This window comes from Gobius niger (genome assembly GCF_951799975.1).
Source record: "Gobius niger genome assembly, chromosome: 7".
NCBI classification, from domain to species: Eukaryota; Metazoa; Chordata; class Actinopteri; order Gobiiformes; family Gobiidae; genus Gobius; species Gobius niger.
In genome coordinates this window covers 923,776-932,175 of record NC_136858.1, presented here as the reverse complement: position 1 = coordinate 932,175, position 8,400 = coordinate 923,776, and the positions used below count along the sequence as shown (strand labels likewise).

The 8,400-nt window shown below is 45.5% G+C and overlaps 1 pseudogene across 1 annotated transcript; it reads left to right on the top strand.

Annotated features, from left to right (window-relative positions):
• The first annotated feature begins 1,850 nt into the window (after positions 1 to 1,850).
• On the top strand, positions 1,851 to 8,100 carry LOC306965104 (protein fem-1 homolog B-like; annotated as a pseudogene). The gene is made up of 5 exons: positions 1,851 to 1,859; positions 2,124 to 2,262; positions 2,398 to 2,495; positions 5,583 to 5,695; positions 6,485 to 8,100. The product of its transcript is annotated as a protein fem-1 homolog B-like (transcript).
• The last annotated feature ends 300 nt before the right edge of the window (positions 8,101 to 8,400 follow it).

The following is an 8,400-nucleotide window of genomic DNA, read 5'->3' as shown; positions in this document are numbered from 1 at the left end:
GTCACATCCTCCATTTTATAAGATTATATTTAATTCTTGTTTTTAACCACTTTTTCATTGTGTGTATTTGGTCATGTTGCATCTGCAGTGTGAATGTACAAAATGTGAAGAAGAGCAGCACCACTGAAGGAACAGCCAGGAGTCACGTGTGTGTTCACTGCACACAATCAGGAACTTGAATAACCTTTGATACAGGTTAATATACTTGAACTCCTCCACTTGAGGCAAGGACTCCCCACCGACCTGTAGAGGGGAAGCCACCTTTTTCCGGTGGAGAACCATGGCCTCGGATTTGGAGGTGCTGATCCTCATCCCGGCCGCTACACACTCGGCTGCAAACCGCCCCAGTGCAGCTGAAGGTCCTGGTTCGTTGAAGCCATCAGAACAACATCGTCCGCAAACAGCAGAGATGAGATCCTGAGGCTCCCAAACCGGACACCCTCCGGCCCCTGGCTGCGCCTAGAAATTCTGTCCATAAAAGTAATGAACAGAACCGGTGACAAAGGGCAGCCCTGGCGGAGACCAACACGCACCGGGAACAGGTCTGACTTACTGCCGGCAATGCGAACCAAGCTCCTGCTGCGTCATAGAGGGAACGACAGCCCTTAGCAGAGGGCCCCGGACCCCATACTCCCGGAGCACCCCCCACAGGGCACCACGAGGGCCCCGGACCCCATACTCCCGGAGCACCCCCCACAGGGCACCACGAGGGACGCGGTCGAACGCTTTCTCCAGATCCACAAAACACATGTGGACTGGTTGGGCGAACTCCCACGAACCCTCGAGTACCCGATGAAGGGTATAGAGTTGGTCCAGTGTGCCACGACCAGGACGAAAACCGCATTGTTCCTCCTGGATCCGATGTTCAACTATCGGCCGGATCCTCCTCTCCAGCACCCCGGAATAGACCTTACCGGGGAGGACAAGATCGCGAATACAAGCGGCCGAAATGAGTTTCCTTCGCAGGGTGGCTGGGCGCACCCTCTGAGATCGGGTGAGGAGCTCAGTTACCCGGGAGCTCGGAGTAGAGTCGCTGCTCCTTCACGTCGAAAGGAGCCAGCTGAGGTGGCTCGGGCATCTGTTTCGGATGCCTCCTGGTCGCCTCCCGCGGGAGGTGTTCCAGGCATGTCCTAGTGGGACAAGGCCTCGTGGAAGACCCAGGACACGGTGGTGGGACTATGTCTCCGAGCTGGCCTGGTGTCGCCTCGGGGTCCCCCCAGAACAGCTGGAGGAGGTGTGTGTGGATCGGGAAGTTTGGGCATCTCTGCTGAGACTGCTGCCCCCGCGACCCGGCCCCGGATAAAGCGGAAGAAAATGGATGGATGGACAGGTTAATATACGCTGTCATGGTGTGGTTATGCCGCGTCATTGCTCTTACGTTTTACTCTTATATTAAACAGAAATATTGTGACCCTCAGGTGGAAAATTTTGTCAGGGCCAGGGGAGAAGGAGGAGGACAAAGACGAAGATGAGAAGCAGAGGGAGCTGCGCAGGAGGAAGGAGGAAGTGGAGAAGCCCACCAGTGCGGGACACCATGCTCTGAAACAGGGACAAACTCAGGAAGCGATGCAGCGTTTAAGAGGAGCACTGGAGGCAACCGACCAGGTTTCACCTCCAAAAACATGCTGGTCAGGTTGGCCCACAGTTACAGCGCAGAGTCACAGTGTTTCAGTGTTTCAGGACTAATTCTACATCTGGTAAGTGCAATTGTATAATGACAAATAATACTGTGAGTTTTACTTTTAATAATATGTTACTTGTTAATATTTTTTTTACTTGGTGGTTGATCATTTTTACTGATGTTGATGTGTTGTGTATTTTGCAGGACCTCAGGAAGGCTCTGAAGGACCATGGGAATGGTGAGAATGGAGAGAGTCCTGTTATCAATATTTTAGCATGTGCACAGAGCACAGAGCTTCAAGATTTTTGAAGTTTGGGCATTGGTAATATGAGTGAATTTGAGAGTGCGTAGCATCTATACAAGACAGCAAGCACTAGCTTGATCTTCTGTAGAAGCAGGTAACATGTTTCAGAGTGATCACAGGATGTATGTTCTGTAGGTGATGTGTAAACACACATTTTCACTGCATTTTCTGACATTTGTACTTTTATTCTTTAAACAGATTGATCTGGACTTTGAAGCACTGTTCAGTGATGAGGCTGGACTTTCAGCTAAGTACAAGAGCCAACTGTACAACCCCAATCTGACACCTAGTACTGAGCCGGACAAGGGGGAAATGGAGGACTACTCGCTATCCTGGGGTGAGTGCATGAACAAGCATCATTTTAGGGGATATAGGATAGTGTTGTACTGGAATGCTGGTCTGGAAGCATTTGAATAAGATTATCAGTAGCTGCTATAATTCAAATTGCTGTTATTATTTGTTTACACTGCAGAAGAAGCCTGGCTGCCCCCACGACCAGTGTCCACACAGACGTCAAGGAAGAAAAGGCGGAGGCTCAGCATTGCCAAGGGATGCATCGACAAACAGAAGGTGTGCACGTGCAAAAAAGGGCTGGGTGCATTATTTTATGTCAGTCACTGACTTCAATGAAATATTGTATTTATATTTGATGTTTGAGAGTAGTGGCTAAAACGAGGCGTGATTGACTGATTATTGCTTTTGTCAGGAGGGCCAGGCCTGGGAAAACCTGAAAAGATGCATCACGTTCATCTCTGACGAAGGCGGTATTACAACTGTTGAAACATCTGAGGTAACAACCTTAATAATAAACCGCTTTTTCATATAGGCTAATATCTACTAATGCCTTTATGAAATAACCAAAAGTGATGTCTGAGTAGTCCACACATTCAATAGTTTATTGTGTTAAATGCAGCAGCAAATGCCCTGCTAAAAGTTAATGATGATCATTTTGAACACAAACTTTTGAAGTTCGAAGGGTCTTGGCTGATTCTAGTCAGAGTAGTTGCATGTAACAGTGACAATGTTTGAAGAGGTGTTTAAATGCACTAAATTATACAACCAGATCCAGGCGCTCCTTCTGTGCTCTGCTATGATGTGAAGTATAGTCACAGAAAACCTGGAAAAATAATGGACCCTCCAGATCCAGTGTTTGTTGTACTGCCAATTTAAAAACCATTGCTGACTCAGGTTCTATTGTGACAAAATGACTCTTGGGTGGTGGTCGGCGGGGCCGATGGCACAGACTCGTTGCCTCGCTGCCATCAGTCTACCCCAGGGCAGCTGTGGCTACAATAGTAACTTACTACTACAAAGTATGAAGTGAACTAATAATGCACACAATTGTAAAGCAACTTTGAGCATCTTGAAAAGCGCTGTATAAGCTAAGCTAATGCATTATTATTACTGTATTTTTTGCACTATAAGGAGCACATAAAAGCCTTTAATTTTAACAGTGCCTTTATATCCCGGTGCTCCCTTTGTATCAACTTCATTCGTACTGAATCGTGCCTTTGTTTGCAGATGAACCAGCATTAATTAATGCACCTTGTATTCCTTATTTATGAAAATAAACATTATCATTGATAATGCGCCTTATAATCAGGTGCGCCTAATGGTGCAATAAATACGGTATATAATTTAAATACTTTTTTCATATTAACGTATTTAATGACTATTTTTTTTGCAGTTTTTGGGATTGCTGGATGAAGGAAAATCGCAAGGACCCCTCATACTGCAAGACACATCTCATGTATGGACAACTTGCCAAAAACCATCATTCATATGGACTGTTGGAAAAAGACTATTCTTCTAACCTACAACTACAATGTCTGCAGCGAGTACTATAGTACTTTTCAGCACATGCCTGTAAGTAGACCTTTGCATACGGGTTAAGGTATCGGGCGTTTGGTTCATCCTGCAATGCTAGTTCTGCTTACTAAAAGTGGCCCACAGAATACTGCTTTTGTCATTGAACAGTTCAACAAATATTGTACATTAAAAGTCCCTTTTTAATGTCAGCACTTAGTGCTACAAAAACTAAAGTCTTTAACTGCATGTAAAAAGTGCATAAGCTGTAATTTAAATAAATGTATTGCAATAGTAGTTTTAATTGTTTATTTAAGGTAGTTTACACCATTGTTTGATTTTATATTGTGTTTGGAGCTAAAGACCACGGCTGCCTGGTTTATAAAAAAGACAAAGTGATACAACATTTTTCATGGTAGAAATCTGGCAGCTGAATAAAAGGTTGCATCTTTACATTTTAATCTTGAAACATGTAATTTAATTTAAAAGGTTTAAAAGCCGTTTTGAATTTATATACTGATTCCTGAACCTTGTTTACATGTTAACTGTATTTTTTACGAAAATATTCTGGCAACCACAGCGTAAAAAGAAAAACTTTTTTTTTTAGCTGTAGTTGCTTTTTTTTCAGCGTTAAAAATACGGTAAGGTATTCTGTAACATTTACGGTAATTCACTGGCAGCTGTAGTTGCCAGTGATGTAAACAGAGATGGACCAGAGCGGTGAGTCAATCCAAACGCGTGTTAGCTTGTGTGTTAGCATATTAGCATGTGTGTTAGCATATTAGCATGTGTGTTAGCATATTAGCTTGTGTGTTAGCATATTAGCATTTGTGTTAGCCATTTATGAAGCTGTGTTGCAGATGTCAACTCCTTAAAACTGCATTGTGAAGTAACTTCACTTATTGCTGTTTATTTATATTACGGCAAAGTATGTGCGGAGAGAGGGGGCGGAGTTAACTGAATCAAAGCGTTGTGTCTTCCGGGTTTGAAAAATACCTCCAGAAAACACTTATATTTATCACAAAAATGAGTGCTCCATAATGGTAGAGGTACAATATATCATATGAATGCCTATACTTAACTTTGGAATGGCTAAAATAGCATGATATAGATACAGACGGCATCGCGTCATAGAAGGGGGCGTGGCTTCGCCGAGGGGGAAAATAGAATCTTTAGAGAAACACAATTTTTCCCTTTTTTTTGCCATTTTCTGGTGGAATATGAACTTATTTATCATGCAAATAAAGTCAAGTGTAAATCGGGTCCATATGGATATTTTCTCACAGCAGATTGTTCAGTAGAAGTGAAAAAACGGCAGTTGTAGCTAGCTCGAGCTAACCGTTAGCATTAGCCCAATGCTAACATGTAGCATCAAGTTGCATCATTTTAGCATTCCCCGTTATTCATGTATTTATGGGCTGTTGAACCACTTTGCTCCTCCCCATGTCTTTGTATCATTATTTAGTAGAAACTATGTTCATATTTCAGCGTTTGTTAAAGTAGTTTTTGAATAATTAGAGAAAATATACATTTTTTCTAAATTGTTTTCCCCCTTAACTGGTTTCAAACATGACCATATATGGGCGACTCCAGAGATGCCGTCTGTATCTATAGATCCTTTAAATTAAAAACAAACATAAACTAAATTTTAAAAAACATGTTTTTATGTAAAGACTGGGTTGCTATGGTCACCAGCCACAGCCAAAGTGTTGTTACTGTTACTGTTTGTTTTACACATTAAACAATCGTTTTCTGGATAAAAAGATGGCGTCTCTGGAGGTAAGTAAACGTTTCCCGCGTCAGAGCTAGTGCTACATGTATTAACTGGAGGACGACCTGCTTCTCTCACAGACGTACGATCCACTGATGGACGCGGCGAGACACGGCCACCACGAGACGGTGGAACAGCTGCTGGACAGTGGTGGACTGGACACGGAGCAGCTGGGCTCCATCGACTTTGACGGGTCAGTGGATACTTTATTCAACTAACCAACAAACACGCTGCTAGCTTTCTGTCGGAGCATCTGAACTTAAATTAGCTGATGATTGTTCATGCACGATGCTGTTCCACCTCGTTCTCATTAAAGGGATATTTCAGGATTTTTGACATAGGGCCTCATTTCCTACTTATCCAGAGTTCTTATGTTTGAAGAGTTACGTGGCGCTAGGCTAATGCTAGGCTAGTGCATGTCTATGTTAAAGCACATCCAGCTGCTCCGTGTGCAGGTCAGTCACGCCTCAAAATAACTCCTCCCACCAGCGCGAGCGTCTCGTCTTCTCTCGGGTCAGTCTCATGATCGATCACAAACACAAACGCTCCGTCTAAACTCGCCTTTACACTGGATGCTGGATTTTTGTCTTTTTTTGCTGGATTTTTGTCTTTTTTTTTGCTGGATTTTTGTCTTTTTTTTGCTGGATTTTTGTCTTTTTTTTGCTTGATTTTTTTTGTCTTTTTTTGCTGGATTTCTGTCACTTTTTTGTTGAGTTTTTGTCATTTTTGTCGCTTTTTTTGTTACTTTTCAGCTTTTTTTTGTTGCGTTTACATCCTCATTTTCTTCTCGTTTTTTGCCTCTGTTTTGAAGAAGCTTTTAGATTTGGAGAACAGGAGAAAACATGTTCAGGTTGGAGTTAAGAGGTTTACATGCATGTTCTTTAATGGATCATTTTTAGTCTGAAATATAGATTGATTGTGATGGATTATTGGCTCCATGTTGTTGGAACGTCTCTCATGTCTGAGTGTGTCCTGTGTGCAGGACGCTGATCCGCGGGGTGACCGCCCTGTGGTGCGCGGCCAGAGCAGGGCACTTGGAGGTGGTCCGTCAGTTGGTTCATCACCAGGCCAACGTCAACCACACCGTCCCCATCACCGGCTCTACCCCGCTGCATGTGGCCTGCACCTACGGGCACCTCGAGGTCGTGCAGTGCCTGTTGGAGCATCACGCCGACATCAACGTCACAGACCACACCAACAACACGAGCCTCATGGCCGCGGCGCTGGAGGGCCACACCGGCGTGGTGCGGGTTCTGCTGGAGAGAGGAGCCGACCCCGACGTTAAGTCCCTCGGAGGAGCTACAGCGCTGCACTACGCCGCGGAGGAGGGGCTTGTGGACATCGTCAGGGAGCTGGTGGGTCGACGGGCTGCTGTGGTGGAGGGCGAACACGGCATGACGCCCCTGAAGCTGGCAGCAGTGAGATGCAAGGCTGATGTGGTGGAGTTTTTAACGGAAGAATGTGACGCCAAGAGCCGCGTCGAGGGGCTGGAGCTGCTGGGAGCGTCACTGGCCAATGATGAGGAAAACTATGACCTCAAGAAAGCGTTCCATTACCTCCATGCGGCCATGACGGAGCGTTGCAGAGACCCGCGGAGACCGATCCTCAAAGAGAGGCTGCCACACGTCGAGGCGTACGGGCCGCGCAGGGAGTGTGAGAGTCTGGAGGATCTGGAGAACATCCACGAGGACCAGGAGGCGCTGCACTTGGAGACTCTGATGATCCGAGAGAGGATCTTGGGCTCAGACAACATCTTTGTGCTCGACCCGCTCTTCTACAGAGGAGCGTGTTTCGCAAGTAGCCTGAAGTTTGACATCTGCATGAAACTGGCTGCACGCGCTGCGGCTGGCGCAGAGATACAACAGGAACACGCACAACGCCATGCAGAGGTTCGTGAGGATCTTCTTCCAGATGGTGCGCCTCCACGAGCCTCTGGACGCAGTGTCTGTGGAGCAGGCGATGAGCTGCTCAGTGCTGGAGATGGAGCGCCTCATCAGTCGCGTGGACTCTGCAGCCAAGAAGGAGCGGCCCCAGGCTCGTGAAGACTACAGGTTCAACATCTTTGCCTTCCTGTTACTCTCCTTCATCTCCACCAAGACGACCTGTGGGGAGGAGCAGCGTGTGCAGATGAACAAACACATCTATCGTATGATTAAGATGGACGTGCGCTCTGAATTCGACTGCACGCTACTGCGCCAGGCCGTCAGCTCACTCACCGTCGTCGACGACAACTGCGAATTGTACAGATTCCCCGACGCGCAGGTGGTGAAGCTTCTGCTTGAATGTGGAGCTCAGGTCAACGCTGTGGACGAGGACGGTAACACGCCACTGCACATCATCGCCATTCACGACCAGTCCGTCGACTTCCGGACGCTTCACACCATCATCAGCAGCCTGGTGGAGGCGGACGCACACATGGACATGGCCACCAGGATGAAGAGGACTCCCCTGGACTTGTGCTCCACCAGTGAGGCCAAGGATCTGCTCAGGAGCCAGACCAACATGAGCCTGCAGTGTCTGGCAGCCTTGAGGAGGCACAAGATCCCCTTCAAGAAATATCTCCCCAAAATCCTGTGGGACTTTGTTCAGATGCATTAAAGACGTTTTGAAGCAAACTAAAGCAGTGTTCATTCAGTTTTAGTGTCAACCTCTTAAGTCCCAGATCAGATTTTTTTTATTTTTCATTTTTTGTCAAATTTTTGTCTTTTTTCATCCATTTTTTTCACGTTTTTTTTATCACATTTTTGTCGCATTTTGTCACATTTTTTCGTAATTTTTTAAATCAAATTTGTGTCATTTTTTCGTCAATTTTTTGTCAATTTCTTGTGGCATTTTTGTGACATTTTTGCCACTTTTTCATCCATTTTTCGTCACTTTTTTGTCACATTTCCATCATTG